The sequence below is a fragment of the Lissotriton vulgaris genome, chromosome 1_1 (genome assembly GCF_964263255.1).
Source record: "Lissotriton vulgaris chromosome 1_1, aLisVul1.2, whole genome shotgun sequence".
Lineage (NCBI taxonomy): Eukaryota > Metazoa > Chordata > Amphibia > Caudata > Salamandridae > Lissotriton > Lissotriton vulgaris.
This window is the reverse complement of record NC_141685.1, coordinates 76800399-76823658: the sequence shown is the minus strand read 5'-3', so window position 1 is coordinate 76823658 and position 23260 is coordinate 76800399. Positions and strand designations below refer to the sequence as shown.

The 23260-nt window shown below is 46.8% G+C and overlaps 1 long non-coding RNA gene across 1 annotated transcript; it reads left to right on the top strand.

Annotated features, from left to right (window-relative positions):
• Positions 1-269: 269 nt before the first annotated feature.
• Positions 270-23163, top strand: LOC147737393 (uncharacterized). The gene is made up of 3 exons (XR_015297294.1): positions 270-419; positions 11727-11818; positions 23041-23163. It is a non-coding gene; the product is annotated as an uncharacterized LOC147737393 (long non-coding RNA).
• Positions 23164-23260: the final 97 nt, after the last annotated feature.

The following is a 23260-nucleotide window of genomic DNA, read 5'->3' as shown; positions in this document are numbered from 1 at the left end:
GCGCCGCCCGTGGTGTGCGCGCTGCTCCTGCATCCAGCTCGGGGCTCCCAGCAGTGTTAAGACTGCTGCCAGGGTCACTCTCATACTCTCATTCAACTGCTACAATGTAGCACAATGTATTGCGATTACCGGCGGGGCTCGGCTTCCATTGCCTGTCAAACTGACGTCATCGAGGTAGTGTGTCCAATGGCTGACTGTCATTGGACGGCTCCTCCGCTCGGGACTCACACGAGTCCGGGCCGCCTGGATTATTTATCACCGGAGGCAGGGCTGGGCGGCAAACCGAATTGCCATGGCTCGGGGTGTTTTACGGCCTGAGCCTGCTGCAGCCAGCCTCGCAGAGTAGAGTCGCTGCCTGCAATTATGGAGTTCCACCCACCACAGCTTCGAGGCCGGACTGAATTTCATCTGCGGCCCAAGTAGGTACTATGTCTGTGTGTGGCAATTGCAAATACCGACACCGGTTGACTCTAGGCTCTGTGGTCACCACTCTAATTCCCAAAGCAGATTTTATTTCTGCGCCAGCCCTCATATTAGACGAAGGTAAATTAATTCACCCGACCCCCACAGGTACCCAGCAGAATGGAAGCCTCTCCGAGATGCAAAGGTCCATTGCAGCCCCTGCCTCGTGACCAGGGCCCGGCCTCTAGTGCTTCCCTCGTAAGTCGCTGCCTGTCTGTTTATGTAAAGGCCAAAGTCGGCCTCAGGGAAGTCCGAGGCCTGTTGGCCCAGAGGGCCCATTGATGCCTGCTACAGCGCCATCCCCAGGCCTCCGCTTCTCGCTGTTGGCCCAGAGAGCCCATTGATGCCTGCTGCAGCGCCATCCCCAGGCCTCCGCTTCTCTCTGTTGGCCCAGAGAGCCCATTGATGCCTGCTGCAGCGTCCTCCCCAGGCCTCCGCTTCTCTCTGTTGGCCCAGAGAGCCCATTGATGCCTGCTGCAGCGCCATCCCCAGGCCTCCGCTTCTCTCTGTTGGCCCAGAGAGCCCATTGATGCCTGCTGCAGCGCCATCCCCAGGCCTCCGCTTCTCGCTGTTGGCCCAGAGAGCCCATTGATGCCTGCTGCAGCGCCATCCCCAGGCCTCCGCTTCTCTCTGTTGGCCCAGAGAGCCCATTGATGCCTGCTGCAGCGCCATCCCCAGGCCTCCGCTTCTCGCTGTTGGCCCAGAGAGCCCATTGATGCCTGCTGCAGCGCCATCCCCAGGCCTCCGCCTCTCTCTGTTGGCCCAGAGAGCCCATTGAGGCCTGCTGCAGCGCCATCCCCAGGCCTCCGCTTCTCTCTGTTGGCCCAGAGAGCCCATTGATGCCTGCTGCAGCGCCATCCCCAGGCCTCCGCTTCTCTCTGTTGGCCCAGAGAGCCCATTGATGCCTGCTGCAGCGCCATCCCCAGGCCTTTGCTTCTCGCTGTTGGCCCAGAGAGCCCATTGATGCCTGCTGCAGCGCCATCCCCAGGCCTCCGCTTCTCTCTGTTGGCGTAGAGAGCCCATTGATGCCTGCTGCAGCGCCATCCCCAGGCCTCCGCTTCTCTCTGTTGGCCCAGAGAGCCCATTGATGCCTGCTACAGCGCCATCCCCAGGCCTCCGCTTCTCTCTGTTGGCCCAGAGAGCCCATTGATGCCTGCTGCAGCGCCATCCCCAGGCCTCTGCTTCTCTCTGTTGGCGTAGAGGACTAGAGCTGCTGGTAATTAAGGGGATAAAAACTCAGTGACCCGAAACTTCAGAGGGAGTGTGAGTGCCCAGAATCTTAAAAATGAAGGCCCTGGTGCCTGCTTATGTACTCGGGAAAATCACAACCTTGGGAAAGTTGTGATTTTCAACTTCCTCCGCTCTCATGCACGTTTAACAGGCAGGGATGAACTATAGTGGGACTCAGCCCTAGAAGGTAATATTTAGCCAGGACCGAGGGCAGGGTTCTCAGCTAATCTTATTTTTATCCCGATACTTATTGTTTCAGAGAGTAGTAGTGTAAAAAGCACTGAGGCAAATGCTGCAACGCCAGCAGGTGGCGATGTACAGCTCAACAACTTTAAAGCTGGCGCACTTATGGAGCAATCAGCAGCTCACTGACCACACAGGGCACAGTTACATATCAAAGGCTCACATCGAGGATATAACACCTTGATTGAAAACACAGACAGACAGACAGCCATCAGCGCAAGGGCATAGACAGGCAGCTCACCACCTCAGTGCCAAAGGAAGGAGAAAAAATAGATTAGCTGTCTTACCCTTACTGAAAAACCCAGCGAAAACGACAAAAAAATTCACTTCTATTGAGCAACAAATCAGGCAATATATTTTAAACAATGCACACCTGGCAAATTACCAGCAATTTGCAGGTGTCATGCGAAATTTGGTTTAAACATCAACCAAATGTGCATCTGACCCGCAGGTGCACTGTCAGGCCTGCCTCTCAGTGTATGAGAAATACTTACGGCTGTGAGAAGAATTGTTCCTTGCACAGCACTGAGTTAGCGAACTGTCACTTCATTTTCATTTTATTTGTAACACCACCAAGCGACAGGGTGACACAGTACTGATGCCACAGCACACCAGTACAGTGAGTAGGTTTGTGTAGCAGTGTTGCACTTGCAGGCTTCAATAAAATACATAGCTCATTTGGCTCACTTCAAGGCACTACATGCTGCTTTGAAGGTCGGAATTTAAACTGTAATTGACGTCCAAGTGTCTTAGCAAGGTAGTGTAAGGAAAGTATTCAAGGAGGAAAACATGTGTTTCCGGAGCACCAAAACACTGTAGTTTCTGCACAGATCTCGTGCAAATGGAGCATGGCTTTTAACACATTCCACATAGGAACACTGCCTGATTGGAAATAGATAAACATGCTTCCCCTAGAGTGCACTGCTACCCTTATATATCTGATGTCATTCTTTACGTTTTGATTGTATATCCCAAGAGTACTGGTAGTTGTTGCTTTTAAAGCCAGGGGGACACTTTCTGTCCCAGTTCTGCCTGTGTTCGTGTTTAACAAAGTATTCATTTTCTGTTGAATCCTGCATTTGTTTTAGTAGTTTCTACATTGTCTTGTGGAGTTTATGCTGCCATGGGGCCCGGCAGCCAGGCTGCTGAGTGTGGCAGGACATGCCTATTGCTGATGCTCCAGCTCGCCAGGCTCGCAAAAAAAGTAATTGCCTGAGACTGAGTGAAGTTATAATCTACTAGTTGCACTTGCTATGCTATAAAACTTGCTTTTTAGGCTAGCACGCAATCATGAATGCTCAGATCAGTTAGATCATCTTCTGAGCTGCTGCAGTGCCTGTCTGCCCTCTGTTACTGAAAACTGCAGTCACGCACTCTGTCACTGGTTAGTGCCCTTCTATTTCTCGTGCTTTGCTGTAGTTTTAAGAACACCTCGTTGCTCAAATTGGTGCAAGTTTCTGATATCTATATGTTTCCCTCGTCTTTGCTGCTTGATTTTGCTCGCGAAAAGGCGTCACTCATAGTCATTGAAATGTCACTTATAATTACACTGAAATTATGGAAATGTCACACATAGCAATCTGAAACCTTGGCAGCTATGGAGATTGCCAGCACCTTCTGTTGTGTTTGTAGAAATAGACTGAATAATCCTGGAGGGAATCTCTGCATGAGCCGGGCTGAGCTGGGCTCTTCTATCTGGGGCCCCTGGGGCAGAGCTGGGCTCTTCCATCCGGGGCCCCTGGGGCTCAGCTGGGCTCTTCTATCCGGGGGCCCTGGGGCTGAGCTGGGCTCTTCTATCCGGGGCCCCTGGGGCTGAGCTGGGCTCTTCTATCCGGGGCCCCTAGGGCTGAGGGGCTGAGCTGGGCTCTTCTATCCAGGGAGCCCTGGAGCTGAGCTGGGCTCTTCTATCCAGGGCCCGATGGGCCTGAGCTGGGCCCTTCTATCCGGGGGCCCTGGGGCTGAGCTGGGCTCTTCTATCCGGGGCCCCTGGGCCGGGCTCTTCTATCCAGGAGCCCCTGGGGCTAAGCTGGGCTCTTCTATCCGGGAGCCCTGGGGGGCTGGGCTGAGCTGGGCTCTTCTATCCGGGAGCCCCTGGGGCTGAGCTGGGCTCTTCTATCCGGGTGCCCCTGGGGCTGAGCTGGGCTCTTCTATCCGGGGGCCCCTGGGGTTCAGCTGGGCTCTTCTATCCATGAGCTGAGCTGAGCTCTTCTATCCGAGGGCCTCTGGGGCTGAGCTTGGCTCTTCTATCTGGGGGCCCCTGGGGCTGAGCTGGGCTCTTCTATCCGGGGGCCCCTGGGGGGCTGAGCAGGGCTCTTCTATCCGGGGAGCACTGGAGCTGAGCTGGGCTCTTCTATCCGGGGGACCTGGGGCTGAGCTGGGCTCTTCTATCCGGGGGCCCCTGGGGTTGAGCTGAGCTCTTCTATCCATGGGCTGAGCTGAGCTCTTCTAAGGGAAACTGGAGTATAACACATGGTATATCATTCGATCCTGTGTCGATCTGCTTGGCCGTTCATCCTAGATGAACTCCCACCCATGTGCTAAGGCCTCCTGATGGTGTCCCTTTACCCCCAGATGTTGCGGGGATACTAAAGGTGGCAAAACCCAACTTGGGGACCTCTCCTCTAGTCCATGTTTCCTGAAACATGCACATCTCAAATTGACTAATAAAAGAGCCCCAGTTAGGATCATCTATCTTATTATTCAGACCTGCGATGTTCCATGATAGGACCCTTGTTTTTGAACAATTAGGGGGATTCGGTGTATCAGCCGCTAGGGGGTGTGCTTGCCATACGGCATCTATCTTTCCACTTTCATCCTTGAAATTTGACCCCACGGGTAAACAAAATTTAGGATTATCCCTCCGGACCGAGTCACCACCTTCGTGGGGGCAACCAGGGGAGCCGCTCATGCTCTCATAGGTTGGGCTCTCCCTGCGCGGGATACATGGTCCTATATCACTAACCTGGATCCGGGTTTCTGTTTGGGGTGGACAAATGTGTACCTTAATGATAGAGGGGTTTTCCTTTAGTCAGTCTACTCCATCCAAGCAGCTAAATCTATTTACAGTGGGAATGTTAAAAATAGGTTGCTTTTGCCAGTGCTGATGAGTCAACTCACGGTTATTGGGGTCATTTCTCCAGCCCGCTCTGAATGCCTGATGTCATGGTAGGGCCTGTTGGGGGGTAGAAATAATCCAAAGGTAGTACTTGAATACCACCCATTTTTCTCCCATCCTCTCTAGCTAACATTTTTGGGGTCATCGACGGATTTCTAAAATTAATTATTATGCAATCTCCATGTACATCCTTATATCGTCTGCCTTTCCATCCCACCCTGCGTGTGGTTAGGATCTCTTCCACATCCTCATAACTAAAATATCTGTGGTTTACAAGCCAGTGAACACATTTGTTCTTTAATTCTTGGTGAGATTCCGATTGATCCCTTCTAAGTTCGGGGATACCTGCAAGAATGAGGACACACGGAGTTGATGCGGGGGGTAGATTTATAACTGGAGGGGGCAAAAAGCCTCCCCCAGCCTGCCTATTGTTTGATTGTTGTAGCCCTGTGGATCTATACAATGGGGGTGGGCAATTAGCTTGGTTAGAGGTAACCGGTGTGGGCCTTGCAGGGCTATCTCTAATGGCCTCCGATGTGTGAATCTCCCCCTTTGGTTTTAGAGGCAGGGCTTGTTCATTAGGTTTGTGGCTTGGATTAACCAATGCATTGCTTATAGTGGTCTGCACTCGTGACCCACATTCAGGTCCAGCAATACCATGGGCACCCCCCTTGTACTTATCCAATTATTAAAAAGTACAGACAGCCCGTCAACCCTCTCTTGTAACAATCTAAGTTCATCTGTAACTATATCCCTCATTTGGATCTGCAGATCCACCACCAACTTTGTAACCCACACTGGCTGATCACTTATGGTTTCCATGCTCTCTTCTGGGTTCCTCATCCCAAGTTTCCCATTATCAGAAGTAACACCCTGGGGCTTCTTCCTTCTTGCAGGTGCTTTCGCCTTAGGTTTAGGTTTGCCTTTTCTGTACGGTTGGTTTGGAGTAATAACCCTGGGTGGCTCGGGGATAACTACTTCTATTATTGGAGTTTGGTCACTGGAGAGGTCGGTTATAGAAACCCCTGAGATTTGTAAGATACTCGGGTCAGTCTGTGCAATTTCTAGATTTGGGGTCAGGGACAGTCGTCTCTCGGTCCGCTCTATTTCAGTTGCCACGGCTCCTAGAGCATTTTCTAGCATCCTGTCAATAGAGGTAGGTTTACTATTTGGTTTGGACAAGACCGGGGCCTGTTTCTTCTCAACGCATGCTCTTCTCCCCATTCTGAAATATTTTTAAGATGAGACTCTCGCGTTAGTTATTAGGTTTAAATTTTAGGTGGACGCAAGAAGTAAACATCTAATACATCTACAGGATTACCTAGCCTGATGGGCCACACACGTTGTGGCTTATGTAGCGTCTGTCATTTGACATCGAACACCAAGAACATCGACCTGGGACTTCATTCCCCCTGGGAACAGAGATCCCATACCAATTGCAACTCGCAGGGGGTCATTTACCTTATCACATGCCCATGCCACAAACAGTATGTAGGCATGACCAGTAGGAAGGGGAAGAAGTGCATTACAGAACATCGAAGCACTATTAGATGTGGCAAATCTAATACTAGGCTGACATCACACTTCCTAGAGGCGGGGCACACTGCTGATGACCTGAGGTGGACCATCATCGAAAAGTTGCAGTTAGGTAGGCACTCTGCTGATGATAATCGCACCTTACTGTTGTGGGACTAAATGATGATATACTGTGGCACTCATTGAGCAGGTGATAAGGGACCCCATGTTCCAGACATTTTAGGGCGAACAATGCCTAAAGGTACTCTGTTGTTGGCTTTTCCTAGCAGGGATTAATATGGATAGCCATAGGATATGTTATTTTTCTCTGGCTTCCTTCTCCTGACTCTGCCACTATAGGGCTATTTCCACCCATGAGACTATTTTGTTTCCTTTCCATCTACCTGATGTATAACATCCATGGCTTGATTAAAGCAGCCCAGTTGATATAGGTAGGAAGTAACTCATACTTCTCCCTATTTTACCTGCCCCCTTTCCCCACATCTACCCCATTCAACCAATTACCCCCCAACCCTTTCCCTTCCTCTCCCCCCCCTCTCTTCTCCCCACCCATCTGGATTGGGTGGATGGTGTGCGAAGTCTGGATGCTGATGAACTAATCCCCGAGAGGAGCTTGTACACTCATGGGATGATTTTCCCTGTTTATTAATATTTAGTTTACTCCCCGGGTGATTTTTTCCTCGCATGTTAAAATGAGGGCGACGCTTACACTGATAACAATCCAGTGCGATTTTGCAATCATGGGGGCATCGTATTCAGTATTTTTGTGCCCTTCTTTCCTTCCCTTTGGCTTAGATGGGGCAATCTGTCGGGACAACCTTTGGGTAGACACGACTTCTCCCCGTGATCTCGCTGCCTTGCATAATTTATCGCACATGCCCTCCAGCGTGCTTTCATTGTTGCTGAGACCAGGCAAGTCGCCTACACAACAATGGGGAGATACTACATTTCCCAGTGGCCGCGGCACCCTGCGTATTTTGATGCATGCGCCCTATATCGTCTGCGTGAGGGCGGCGGCGACTTTGACAGAGTTTGACATAAAAGAATGGAGCAGCCTCGCGCTTGGTTACCTGCGCGGCGTTCCAGAAGCATGCACGGATTGGCGTAGACATCCATCGGAACAGTAAGGAGTATCGCACAGAGGGGGAGGCTTTTGCGATTTCATTTGTCTTTATTTCAAACTGATGGAGAAACTAGTGTATATACGATCACTCAGGTGTATACAGGCTGGTTTAAGTGAACATGGGACCGTTCTCAGTAGTGCCCTATCGCTGGCCCGTGACTATAGTTTTCCTACTTTACCTTCTCTTCTTGTGAACACAGGTTGTGTTCTTTGGAATCCTCTCTGCTGGGCGCCCTGTCGAGCTTTTTATAAAGATAAACTCGGTAAGTCCGCCATAGGAGTGGGGTACATTTGTTTGTTACCATGCTGAACGAATGTGGATGATGCAAGATCCTTTGCAGTAGCATGCGCTGCAGTGGAGTGTGATGTACCTTATGCCGAAATATATTTTATTGAGTGCATGATGAATTAACCCACCTTACCTCAACTGTAGTACGGCTGGTACGATGAGAAGTGGATCTAAAATTGTCACAGAGAAGTGCTGCGTATTATTTCAGCTGCAGATATCTTATATTCCCTTTGGGGATAGTATTGAGATATTATATGAATGCCATGTGGAGTGGGGACTCTTAGTAACATGGAAGCTTACATTTATTGGTTGTGCTTTATTGTAGAATTTGTTTACCGCAATGGTGGGACTCTCCTCCATACGTGTTTGATCGATTCTCGATCCAGCCCATTCCATCTACCAGCCGGACTACGGCGAGGTGGACGCTAGGACTGGGATAGATAGACGTCCTGAAGAAGACCGGGGTGACCAGTGTATTTTTTGGCACAGTAAGTCGGTCGACACATGTTGGCACAAGCAGTCTAAGGAGGGGTGTTTTGGGATCCTGAATTCTCTTTAAAACACTGCCCATCCTTCTATATTTTAATCCTGGTCGTGGAACCCATAAATAAAGTTTCATGGGGGTATCCATGAGCCAGTTTTAAGCACTTCCCATGCTGCACTTTGTTCTATCACGATACCCAGTCACAGGGTGACATTCACCGTGTTATCACTTTTCTGACACATTTGTGTTGTTTTGTATACGTTTCTGTTTATTTGTACTGTTTTTTTGTTTTCCCCTTCCTTATGCTCCGTCCTGAGCGTGGCTACGCCGTGGCATATTGCAAGTAGACCCGATGATGAAGCATGTCACACACATTTGTGTGTGAGTGAGGTCAGTTTTCTAAACAGATTTATTTTTGCCTTATTCAAGTCTGTTTTGTCTTGTTTGGTTCTCCCTATCCCTTTATGTGTGTACAGATTACTGTAGGGGGTTCAGGATAGTGGAGACTTATTTTTGACCCTCTCCCCTTACAAGTGAGTTAGGAATCATACCTCCCACACAGTAAACAGTGTGGGAGGTAGGATTCCAGGCAATGTAAAAGTCCTTCAGGAGGCTCTCAGTGCTCCCGGTACCTTCCGTCCAGAACCAGACAGCAAGCTTTTACTGCTGCTGCCCTGAGAAACTATTATGACCTCCTGCTGCTGAGCCAAGCTCGAGCACGGGAAGGGAGACAATAGGTATCCTGTCACAGGGTGGTGTGACCACCTCCCAGACAGGGTTTAGTGTATTGGGACAGGGTGGGGGCGCTTGCCAGCGACACTCAGACTGCTTGAAAGGCACATTTGGTGCCCTCCTTGCATACTCCAGCTCAAACCAGTTCAGGGAGCCATTGGGTCCCTGCTCTGGTGCAAATCTGGCCAAAGGACATGAGAGTAACCTCCCCACTGCCCAGCCCCTCCATTCGTCTGTTTCGCTAAACAAAGTGATAGATTTTCAATCGTACAAGTATTCTGTATTTCCAGTAGACAGCGCTTACCTCTTCTCTACCACAGAATTTTACACTCGCCGATAAAGTAACACCACTTCCTCTACCTTACCTTTCACTCAAGTTCGGGTTAAGCTCTATTACTCTCCCAGAGATAAATTTTAAACTAGGATACACATTGATCCCTATGCTTGAAATCCAAGACTTCATAGGCTGTCCTCGCTATGCATTTATCCTTTCACACGTAGTGTCCCTAAACAGTGATATATACGACGATACCACCGCAGTATACGACTATACAACTTTTTTGAAACAGACTATGCGATGTGTGACTTCACTTGCCACACTTCCTCTGCCTGCAGACAGAGTGACCAGCTTCACGCAATCCTCTGAAGCCTTTTCAGGACTACATATAACGTAATACGAACTCAATAGATGTTAGTCGTAATTCTATACATTAACTTCTGTATATTTCTTTCTATACATTATCCTGGCTAATTCCATAGCAACCACTACTCTGCTACCAATTTATGTAACTGATGCAGCGCTACTCCAAAAATAATTTCTAAAACCTCATCATCTTTCCCTGAAGTCACACATTACACATATATTCACCAGTGGGGCCCATAACACTGATTTCACTTACACACTTTCTCTCTCTTCATGGATTGATGAGATTCAAAGGAGAGCAACTGGATCATAGCGGAGTGCCTAAATTAATCCTAACTATTTACAATATGTACATCTGCAGTTTAAATTCACTTACCATGGTATTCTACGATAATTTTATTAGACACGCCGCCATTTTATCTCATGCGATAGATCTACTAGTGGACAATTAGACCAAGGATGAACAAGACCAGCTTAATTTTTCATTTAATCTAACTTTATTTATAGAAGATTCTCTCGTCATGACTTTAAATTTTATTCGTGTAGTCTAACAGATTAAGTTCAAAAATGTTATTTCACACATTAAAAGATTGACATTTAAATCTCAGAATGGAGTTAAGAAAAATATGACATTTAATTAGATTCAAAGGACATAGGTATTACCAAAAGACATAATAGTTCCCCGGACTCGGTTCTACCTTTCTAACTACCTTCCTTGCCTAAAAGTGCCATTTCTACTCGCTCTAAGTCCCAATCCTAAAATATAACTGGCAGAGTTCTTACGTGTCAGAGTTCGATCAGCAGTCCAACAGCACGTCAGGATACAAAGATGAAATCAGAAAAGAGAGTTTTTTCTATCATCCAGATGCAGTCTTTTATACCCTTTTTCACTAACTAAACTATCTACATTTTATATCATTTAGGGTCCAGCAAAGCTCTCGCAAGGAGTGGAAAGCGAAATTTTCATTATGTCACCCCATGACTTCCTGTAGAGTCAGCAAAAACTGAATCGTCCATTGTTTTTTTAAGTTTTCTTCGTCTATGTCCTTTAAGTCGATAGTTTCACAAAAACTCTCACGATCCCAACACGGACTTCCATTTTGTTGTCAGCCATTCAGGGTTCCAGGGCCAATCGTCCTTGAACTGCAGAGCGTAGGCACAGGCCATTCTTTTCTGACTGCAGCATCTCGCAAACCCAGCGCCTGCGCATTTTGCTTCAGTTACCAGGCTTCAAACCGCTGCCATTTTCAAGAAGGCGTCAGAGGCCCACTCGGGAACTATTATCGAAACAAACACGAATAACTATTAATTATTGAATTAAAACCCATTCTGTTAACCTCCCCCTTTACTGAAGTGTCCCTGTTAGTTGTTACCTAGCAATAGAAAGCACATTCATGCGTGATATACTCACTTATGTCCAGGTTTTGGCCACAAAAAGACGTAAACAAAAGCACATTTATGCCGCATTCGATTAATTTAATAGCTGCTTATTAATTAGGGACATGACAATATCACAAAATTAGTTAATTATGATTGCAACATAGGCAAGATTAGTTTCCCAAGTGTACATGTGTTGGTGCAACTTTAATCTAGATTGTTTAGTTTTTCAAACCACACGATTAGTTCATATTATTGTTATGAGAAAGTGACTTCACAAGGGGCAAACACAATTTTATTTCTACCCTCACTCCATCACATGTAGCAAGTCCTCTTCTCTGATAATGCGCATTGAAAATAAGATGCATAGGCTTTTCTGTTTTCAGTTTCTATGGGTTCTAAATTATGTTTTTTATCCAGTGTTTTGCAAACTTTAAAAAAAAAAAAAAATTCTCTGTAAAAAAACTATGTTTTTTTTGTTTGTTCTTTCAGGTAATGTTTCAGTGTTTTGCTCACCTTCAAACCTTTCTCATTTCCCATCGATCTCTTTCCAGCAGTCTAGTCCCAGGATGTGCAGGCTGGAGGTATGTTTGCATCTCATTATCTCATAAATATTTGATTGCATTTTTTATTCTTGTATAACATCAACAAGTGGAAACTCTTTGAGCGATTGCAGGGAACATCAATTACATAATATATGTGGCATATGTAGAGCCCATCATGGTTAGGAAGCATTGCCAGTTACATCAGTGTCAGAGCAAGATCTACTAACCCCTTCCATGCCTTGGACGTAACGGTTACGTCCAAGGTTGTGGCGCTCCGGTGCCAAGGAAGTAACTGTTATGTCCAAGGCCCACTATTTTGAAATCCCTCTGCTGCAAACAGCCTTGAGAGCTGGTGAAGAGCTTTCCCAGCTGCCCAAGGCACTTTTTTTCAGTGTACTGACAATCAGCACGCATGGCGTGCTGACGTCACAACAGTGAAAGTGAAAATTGCAGATCGACTCATTTCACTTTCACTGCCTACATGCTCCTGGGGCTATCTCACCCCCGAGCACGTAGGCAGACAGGAGAGGTATCATTGAAAAGGGTAGAATCGAGTTGATCTCAGACTGGGGATCTCCGCAAAAAAATTAAATTTTTTTCACAGTTCTGTGTGGGTACACCATGCTGGCACAATTTGCATACCACCTGACGTTCCCCTCGGGCTCCTGAAAAAAAATGATGCCTCACTTGTTTGGCTGGCCAAGGATCTGCGACTGGGAAAGGCCAAAAACGTAGAGATTGAGGAATTAGCACTGTGAGCTGTAAGCACCATATATTTTTTAACATTTCTTTAGGCGATTCTGCATTGGACACCCAAACAAGTGAGGTGTCATTTTTATTTTTTAATGGGAACGCTGGGTGGTAGGAAATTTGTGCGAGCATGGTGATCTCAAACGGAAATGTGAAGGTAATATAATTTTATTAGCAAAATTTGAGATTTCTAGGGGATTCTTGGTAAGAAAACATTGAGGAATCCACTCAAGCCACCCCTCCCTGGACTCTCCCGGGTGTCTAGTTTTTAAGAAATATCTGGGTTTGGTAGGTTTCCCTAGATGGCCACCAAGCCCGTGACCAAAAGCGCAGGTGAGTCCCTCGCAAAACCTTGCCTTTTTGTGATCGATAATTTTGAAGTCTCCACAGTATGTTTTGGGCAATTTCCTGTTGCTATGTTTCCCTAAGTGCCGGCTGAACTAGGGTCCAAAATGCACAGGTAGGCACATTGCGAAAAAAGGGGAGAGGAGTTGGCCTAACGGCTAGGGTGAAGGACTAGGTTTTTAGAACCCAGCGGCGCCAGGGATAACGCCTGATGCCTTCGAGTTCCCCTGCCTTGGCAAACAGAGACACAGGACGCTTCTTGATGACGTCAAAGACCAAAGTTTATTGGCTGCAACCAGGAACAGAGATCTACGAAGCACAACACGGGTGGTTCGCTAGAGACTGCACAAATTCAATGAGCGGAGCATGGTCTTTTATGCCAAAAATCAAGCCTTAGGCAACATTCCAGGCTAGCATATAAACTGACCAATGAGAAAATGACATTTCAAACATATCGTGTGATGACAATCCCACTTTCCGTTTGTCCAGCCCCTAAACATGACCAAGCAAAAAACCCAACATTCCTGTTCGGACGGGCCGGGCAAAACCCATCATAAAAATCTCAACCCAAATCAATGATTATGTCGTAAAAGAAGGAGCAGAAACAGATTAGAAGCAAGATAGAAAGGTGGGTGCAGTGTACTGTAAACTTCGGCATGCCCTGCTCTTTGATCTTTATCTGACCAGCTGTTCTACAAGGAACTGGCTCAGCGAAGTTACCCTCGGGCTAGGAAGTCAGATCGGCCAGGTCACTCAGGAGTCAACTAAGTTGTACGTGTCCAAAAGACTCGCTTGGCCGTAGTCATCGGCCTATGTAAGGGCAACCACATAAAATGGCTGCCGCACACAAAATGGAACCCGAAGGTTCAAACAAAATCCCTGAATACGTAGTGTTCTCATTGATCGATTATGAGGAAAACACTCGTACACACCGCACTCACCATTTGCAGTTCGCTGATACCAAATCATCTATTTCCGACGACCTTTATTGAACGGGTTCGGAACACCGAACCACAGACCCTCAAGCTACGGAACTACAAGGGCTGTCGCCCTCGAACCTGGGGAACTGGGTTCGAGTCTCGGCAATAACAGCTGAACATCCTGTGATTCTGGGCAAATCACTTAATCTACCCATGACTAACAAAACTGAATGTGTCCTCATGTAATGCAACTGTAGCGATCTAAGGCGCTCTGATACCCAATTCGGGTCAAGTTTGCGATATATCAAACTCTGTAAAAAAAAAGGGTCAGTTTTCCTTGCAAAAAAATATGTGACCACTTTGATTTTGTTTTTGGGCCGTTTCCTGTTGTGGGCACTAAACCTACCCACAGGTACCAATTATCGAGAGACTTGGCGGAATCCGAATGGCACAGGATGGGGGAGGTTCTATGATTCTGGTGCTATTAGATTTGTCCGCTGCCTTCGACACGGTGTCTCATGACACCTTGATCAGTCGTCTGGAGGGAGTAGGAGTGCAAGGAACTGCTCTATCTTGGTTGAAAAGCTTCATTTCCAACCGATCCCAAAATGTTCGCCTGGGCTCACACTACTCCATCTCTAGAGAGCTCACCAAGGGGGTTCCACAGGGCTCATGCCTAAGCCCCACATTATTTAATGTGTATGTGGCCCCCCTGGCGAAGGTCGCAAGGAAATTTGGGTTCATACCAATATCCTATGCAGACGACACCCAGCTGTTGTTCCCATTCCAAAACATGACCCCTACAGTAAGGAATTCCTTTGCTGCTGGAATGAGAGCCATTGCTGGATGGATGACCTCCAATTGCCTACAGTGTAATGTGGGCAAGACGGAGGTCATGCTTTTTGGGAACGCACCACTCCTCTGGACACCTGAGTGGTGGCCTCCAGAATTGGGCACAGCTCCTTGTCCCAAGGAAAGCGTGAAAAATCTGGGCGTTAAGTTAGATCAATCCCTGGTATTAAAAGATCATGCCACACAGGTTACAGGAACCTGCATGAGAGTCATTGGCCTACTCAGAAGGGTGTTCCCATATCTAGCAGACCATCACCGGAGAACACTCGTACAAACCCTAGTCATGAGTAGGGTAGACTACTGTAACGGATTGCTCATATCCGCTAATACAGAACAGTTGAAGAGATTGCAGGTTGTTCAGAACTCTGCTGCTAGATTGATCCTTAATGCCCCTGCGAGATCTCCCTCACATCCTCTACTGAGCAAGCTACATTGGCTCCCAATTCGCCAGAGAGTGCTATTCAAGATTTGTTGTACCATCCACAAATGCTTGTACGGTACTGGCCCTAGGTACCTAAATGAAATCTTCCAACCGTATCAGCCAGGTAGATCCTTAAGATCTGAAAATCAAGCCCTGCTGCAGATCCCTAGGATCAGAAGAGAAAGACAGGGAGGCCGAGCCCTAGCATTCAGAGGTCCCACTCTATGGAACTCATTACCCCCTTTCATAAGACAGAACTCCAATCTTACTACCTTCAGAAAATATCTGAAAACGTATCTGTTTCCCACCCAGCAACCCTAGTTAAGTCACACATTCCTCTTGCTTCCACTTTCCTCAGTACAACACAGCGCGGAGATATCTCTTCGGAGATCGAATTCCTGCGCTTTACAAGACTCAAAATAAATAAATAAATAAATAAATGCTGGGAGGTTGGAATTTTGTGGGTCCCCTTCAGATTCCAGAACTTTCCATCACAGAAATGTGAGGAAAATCTTATTTGTTTTACAAAGTTTGAGGTTTGCAAGGGATTCTGGGTAACAGAACCTGGTGAGAGCCACACAAGTGCCCCCATCCTGGATTCCACTGGGTGTCTAGGTTTTAAAAAATGCCCATGTTGCATTTTAACCCATTATCTGTCACGGGCACAAGTGAGGTGCCGTTTTTATCAGTGGACTTAGGGGAACCCAGAATAGTGGAACAAGTGTTATTACCAGTTGGTTTTCTACACCTTTCTGCCTTCCAAATGTAAGACAGTGTGTAAAAAAGAAGACAATTTGAAAAATGCCCCCTAATTCACATGCTGGTATTGCTACGCACAAATTCCGAGATGTGCAAATAACCACTGCTTCTAAACTCCAAATCTTGTTCCCAATATGAGAAATACATAGATATCCTTGATACCTATTATTCACTCTTTATATTATACCAAATGAATTGCTGTATACCCAGTACACAATGAATAACCATTGCAAGGTGCAGCTCAGTCATTGGCTCTGGGTAACTCGGGTTCTTGGTGGACCTACAAGCCCGATATATCCCCGCAACCAGAAGGGTCCTGCGAATATAACGGGATATTGCTTTAAAAAATCTAGCATAGTTGGAAAAAGTTACAGGTGAAAATGTAGGCACAAATGGCTGTTGTTTTGAACTCAATTTCAATATTTTTTTTATTTCAACTGTTACTTTTATAGGAAAGCCTTGAAGGATCTACACAATTGACCCCTTGCTAAATTCAGAATTATGTATTTTTTTCATAAATCTATAGCTTTCCAGGATCCATTATTGGTTTTACACCCATTTCTACCACTAACTTGAAAGAGGTTGAAAGCACAAAAAATATGAAAATAGGCTATTTCCTAGTAAAATGCCAAAACTGTGTAGAAAATGTTGGTTTTCTGACAAATGTCTGCCTGTTCCTGAAAGCTGGGAAGATGGTGATTTTAACACCACAGACCCTTTGTTGATACCATTTGCAGGGAAAAAACTGACGTTGTCTTCTGCAGCACTATTTTCCCATTAAAGTTTTTTTTTGCGATATTTTGCCTAATTTCTCTCTACCCTCCAGGAGAATCCACAAACCCTGGGTGCCTTTAGAATACTCAGGATGTTGGAAGAAAAGGACGCTAATTTACTTGGACAGAAAGGTACGGGTGCCTAAGCGCAAACCCCCCCCAAATACCCCAAAAAAGGGAGTGTCACAGTGGGACAAAAGGCCTGGCAGCGAGGGGGTTAAGGTAAAGGGTGATCACAGGGCAAGGAGGATGGTGAGGACTATAAAACATGCCAATCCTAATAGCAGACCGTGCGTCAATAAAACATTACATTATAAGGAAGTAGGATGTAAGGAGGAGGCTGCCGGGAACGCGTAAGGGTAGATCAACATAATGTCTAATCCATGCAATCTGCTAGCGTTGCTCCCGGCCCCACTGTCCACAGGGGAACAGAGACCGCATGAACAGGAGGATATACATCATACTTGGGTACAATTGTACATGCACCAACTCACACAGGCTGCAATGGCATGCATGTGGTCAGAGTTTGGAGGGTCCCTTATGGGTGGCATAACACATGGTGCAGCCCATAGTACCATATACTAGGGACGTACAAGGGTACACCAGCAGCCAATTAGGAATGTACCAAGTACTCACCATATAGTGAGGAAGCCCAGTGACTGGGGTCCTGATTAGCAGGATCACAATCAGACTGGTCAGAAAAACTGTATGACACCAGCAAAACGTGGGGGTAGCCATGAAAGCAGATCTTACTTTCCCACCCTCCTACCCCTTTTCCCCACTCCTCTGGAGAGTAGCATGTGTAGTGTGTTGGCCTCTGCTCGTGCACAGTGCAGGGGAGTATGCAGCCACCTCTTAGTGTCCGGCACAGAGGCCGCTTTCCAAGACATTGCTATTTGTCACTTGGAAAGTACGTATGCAAGGTCTATGAACCGGTGTAAGTGTTTGCTCCCCTTTCCTTTAGGGTGAAGGCCTAGCAGGCAGGATTCAGGGGTAGTTGACAGTGTATGGTCTGTGAGTTCTGCTATGGTGGCTGAAACCTCGAGCCATGACACCTGTAGTGGTGGGCTCTCCCACACCATATGTTAGAAGCCATCGTCAGCCAGTTTACAGCAAGGACACTCTGGTGTCGAATCAGGAAACGCGCTCTTGATGCGGTGGGGGGAGAGTTAACTGTAATGTGTGTAGTTGAATTGAGTGAATTGGAATCGGGGGTTCCAGGACACTTGGCTAACATGTTGTAGCGCCTGTATGCATGACTTGAGCGGTTGTGGGAGCACAGCGTTCATCTAGCCAATGCTGTCCCCTGTGTGCAGCTGGTGAAAGGTTGATTGTCGGCATTTAAAACACCTTCCTGTTGCTCTGTTCTTCAAACATTCGTTAAAGATTGGCTGAGGTGGGGTGCTCAGTGCTGTGTTATTGGAAGCCAGCATCCTACTTTCCGCTTCTATATCTCAGAATATTACTGAGCTATAAATGTTTTATTTCTGAGAGATCTTGGCCTGCACCCGCTCTACATGTCATAGAGGGAAAGCTGCTGAGGAATTAGCACACATGCTGCTAGTTTCAGGCTCTTCGATCACAATGCAGTAACAATCCACTATCCAGCCGCCTCACCTATCACTCGTTGACTCTGTGCCTGCTTTGGACCGATAGGGAGCTCAGCTTCTTTTAGGTTAGGTTTGTGCTGTACAAATACCACATGCATAGCACCTTTTTCAAAGGAAGAACACTTTGGTGACAGCAAACTTTACTGCTGCATAACGCAGTTGAGATAGTAAATAACCTTGGTGGAATGCTGCACGCTTCGGATCATTTGGTGGTGCATTTCACACTGTGAAATACTTTGATTTTACGTTGTTGAGCTGTGCCTATGGCATTTTGTGTGTATTTGAAAAGCAGTGCAAGCATCTGGCCCTTTGTAAAAGCTGTGTAGGGGCTGTGTACTTGCCGGGCATGTGTGAGAGTCACAGAGGGCACTTTATCTTTATCTTATTTGCAGGCTGAACGGGAGGGGAGCTGGGGTTGCGGTAATTTATAAAGATACCTTGAAGACGGGGACTATTGATATTGATGTGGTTACTGGACTGGAACTATTCGGCATGACCATTAAAAATGGTTCTGGTCTTATTTCGACGGGGATTATCTGTTACAGACCCCCTGGGGCTTTTAGTGTACAGCAACAGCAATCACTATTGGATACCCTCACTGATATGGCAGCCACGCATCATAGATTAGTACTTTTGGGTGATTTTAATTTGTGATTAAATGGCTCTCTCTTGACTCTGGTTTTTTTAATGTACTTCACTCATGTGAAGGTCTTGGCCTCTTTCAGCAGGTCTCCAAGGCCACTCATAAAGCTGGGCATCTTCTTGATATCATTTTCTCAGAAACCCATCTTCTGCATATTGGCAAAATTCTGCCTATGGAATGGACGGATCACTTTCTGATTAAATTCTTTGTTAACTTTAATACCCTTAATACTCAGGTATCTCACTCCACAACTGAATATATCAGTAGAGATTGGAAGGCTCTCACACGGATGAGGGGTTCTGATATTGTGTTCAAGGTCAGAGATTGTTTCTCATTAGACAAGCCAGTTGAGGCGAATTATGCCTCTCTGTGTCTGAGATCACCTCGGCCTTGGACTCTTGTGCCCCCCTGAAAAAACATAGATGTAGGGGCAGAGCCTCGGCCTCGTGGTTTAACAATACTTTGAAAGATCTGAAATTAGCGTGCAAACAGGCTGAGAGGAGATGGAGGCGAGGCTACAAGGAGATGGACAAGCCCCTGTGGAAACTCAAAATGATAGATTATAAGAAGGAGATCAGAAGGTCTAAGGCTGACTATTTCTCTTCCTTAATCTGCAATGCCTCTAACAGCTCTAGAAACATTTTTCACATCCTGAACAGTCTTACTAGCCCTGACTATTCTAAGAATGTGATACCCCCTCTCAAGAACTCTGTGAGAACCGGCCAGGTTCTTCCAGGAGAAAATCCAACTGATCATTGATGATCTGGAGGGCGGCCATCAGGCAGCAGGGAGTGTAGTCGCTGAGGCTACGAGCGTCAACGCTCCTGTGGTGAGTGACTCTGAAGGTGTGGATATTAGCACCGCTTGTCAGGCCGCTGAATATCTATCTGAGTTTGTGCTTCTGGCGGTGGAGGATTTCAGTAGGGTGGCACGGGGTATTTCCTCCGGTTCTCCCCTGGACCCAGTATCACACAAGATTTGGAAGGAGCTTGAGGAAGAACTGTTTCCAACTCTCCGCTTGATCTGTAATCAGTCTTTAGCCAGTGGTGTGGTCCCTCCCCAATGGAAGCAAGCTCTGGTGACACCTCTGCTGAAGAAGTCTTCTCTTGATCCAGAGTGTTGTAAGAACTATAGGCCTATTTCCTTGTTGCCGTTCCCAGCCAAGATTGTCGAACGTGTGGTCAGTAAAACTTTTTCTAGGCACCTGGAGCAACATAACTTGCTGGAGGAGGTGCAGTTCGGATTTCGGCCAGCCCACGGTACTGAGACGGCCTTGGTGACCGTTATGGATGACCTTCAGAGGTGGGCAGACAGGGGTCAGGCAGCAGTGCTGATCCTGCTCAACCTGTCTGCAGCCTTTGATACGGTCAACCATGAGATCCTGCTAAGAAGATTGAGCGAGGTTGGGGTGAGGGGCTGTGCCTTACGATGGTTTCGGTCTTTTCTACAGGACAGACAGCAGGTGGTGTCCCTCCCTCCTTTTCAATCTGCCTTCTCCAACGTGTCACATGGTGTGCCACAGGGTTCGGCAAAAAGCCCTATTTTATTTAATATTTATTTGAAACCCCTGATTGCGGTCATCAAAGCATACAATATTGACACTGATGACACACAGCTGATTCTCTCCTTTGAGGGAGAGGACTCAACATCAGTTGATGTGTTTCACAACTGTCTGCGGGACACAGCCCGTTGGCTTAAGGACAACTCATTACAATTTCATGCAGGGAAGACTGAGGTGATTTCCTGCTCAGTGAGCAGGATTCCTCATGTCCTTCCTTGCAATTTTTGGCCCTCTGGTAATTCAACCGCAGTTCGGCCTGTAAAAGCGGTCCGTAACCTGGGCATTATGTTTGACAACAAACTTACTTTGGAAGCTCAGGTTACAAAAACGAAAGCTTGCTGTTTTGTGATCATTAGATCCCTGCGGAAAATCTTCCCTTTGCTACCTCCTCAGGCGCGTGCGCTAGTGGTAAGGTGTGCGATTCTCAGTAGGTTAGACTACTGTAATGCCCTATTGCTTGACTCCCCGAAGTTCCTTTTGGACAGACTACAGAGGATCCAGTCAGCAGCAGCCAAGGTAGTCCTAGGGCTGCCTAGAAGGTCCTCTACATCTGCAGTCTTGGAAGAACTGCACTGGCATCCTCTGAGACAGAGAGTTTATTTATTTTATTTTTAGAGTTGGTGAATTCTGGCTTCAAATGGTAGCCAGTTAAGAGATTTAAGGTCAGGGGAGATGTGGGCCCTTCTTTTTAAGCCAGCGATGAGTCTCGCTGCCGCATTAGTAGATGCTCTTAGGGGAGCTCTAGTAGCTGTGGGGAGACCGCATAGCGAGACACTTCCGTAGTCCAGCCGAGAGAGACATAGAGCTTGAACCAGTTCTATTTCAATCTCTTTGCCTTGTCTTTAAAGCCCTTATTAGGATGGGTCCTGCGCTAATGCCCAAAACAATGTGATTGGTATATCCCTACAAGAAGGCTCCGCTCCTCATCAGCGAGACTGATGAAGGCACCGAGGTTTAGGAAAGTCAGGTCAGGGGGTAGATCCTTTGGGGTGACAGCGGCCAAACTGTGGAACGAGCTCCTGTGGGAGATCAGACAAATTAGGGAGCTCTTCCCTTTTATAAGAAGTTTGAAAACCTGGCTGTTCCCCAAGACTTAGTTGTCTGGCCATGTATCCGACACATCTGTACTCTGAGTTGCTTAGCGCCAGGATGCCTGCAAGGTGACAGTGCGCTTTATAAGCTGAATAAATAAAAATAAATAATAAACAGTGTGTGCTGTACTGGTGCATTCTCCATCTTGTGGAAAGAATGAGCGCACCTCAGTATTGTTCCATTAAATGTGGCCACAGTGGTTTGTACAGGTGATGTTGAAAAGCTTGAGTAGGAGAGACCCATGAAAGGTCATGGGAATTACATGGTTGTAAAATCTTGTTCGCAGGTTTTGTGCTGGAAAAGGAATGTTGAAAGCAGGTCTATGCATGTGAGATTGATTGATTGATTGATTGTGGGTTTCTAAAGCACTAGAATCGACTCCCGAAGGAGTATCTCTGCGCTGTAGACCGCTGGGGAACCCGTCCTGGCTTTCCCTGTGAGATGGTCCCTACTGGGTATCTCCAAGGTGAAACCAGACATCCCCGGCGTATGTGGGGGGCCGTTGTGGAGATGAGGCAAGCTAATGCCCAGAGTTGCCGAGTGTGATCCCTAGTTAGAGTAGGCACAGAGACAAGAATTATCGAGTCCGCTGACCCTGGTCCAAGACCCTGCCGCGTCGGGAATTGAACCCTGGTCCCGGGCCGTCCTCTGCTCCCGGGTCTGCCGGCTCTAACCAGTGAGCCACACCACTCCAGGTGCAGGTGAATACATTTAAGAACAGGCCCTACCTTGTATGGAGGGCAGCAGAGGTGCAGGGTATATGGACAGAGCAGTTTGGCTTAAGTGATATTTTTAAGAGAGTGTTCGGGGTGCCTGACATAATCCAGGGGTGAAAGGGCGATAACAGGTTTGGCTTTGGCGCACCATCTGTGCTCTAGCTACGCTGATGCACCACAGCTGTCGACTAGTAGGCCGCCAGGCTAGTGTGCTATCTCGAGCTCTAAAGTTAGAGGTGAGACAACTAAACAACAGAGCAGCCCAGCTCAATCTCCTAGTCCATCCGTGGAACTCCCTCCCAAGTGGATAATACTGACAAACTTAAAAATCTATGTGAGAGAAGTAAAACCACAAAGTAAGTTATAATCATTAAACTGCTCCTCTACTGCATATTGTGAGTGTAGTGGATGAAGCCAGGCACCTCTGCTAGCAGCAATATTTGATTCATGGCGCAACATCCTGATGTCCACCCTTCTATCTTGAGTCTTCCTGATCCATCTCACATCTCTTACTCAAAGAGCTGTTCTTGTTTTAACAAAACCTTGACCATATGCATCTACCTAAAGCTGTAACTAGTGTATGAGTGCTATGCGAGCGCCCTTTTTTTACTAACTTACTCATGAACACCTTTGCTGAAATAAGTAAGATGTGACATATTGAAAGCAACTTTTATGTAAATTTCTGTGTATGGTTAAATATGCTTTCATAAGTTTGAAAAAGGGTAATCAAGAGATATTTATACAATCAATTAAAAATTGTGTATACACATTCCGTTATGTTTCCCTTTAAGTAATTTTAAATCTTTTTACTTCTGACAGAAAACAATCTTTGATTGTACGAAATGTTTCAAAATAAGGAAGATAACACTGTAAATCTGCAAAGACGAAGTCCGAAATATTGAGTTCCAGTATTCAGGAAAACATAAGTGCTGTGATAGCCAGCTGAACAAGAACATAAACTGAGACATCCTGAAAGAAGGGACTAGGGACACGAGAAATTCCATGATTCCACGAGTCTCAGCTGTGCACCTCCATGCCT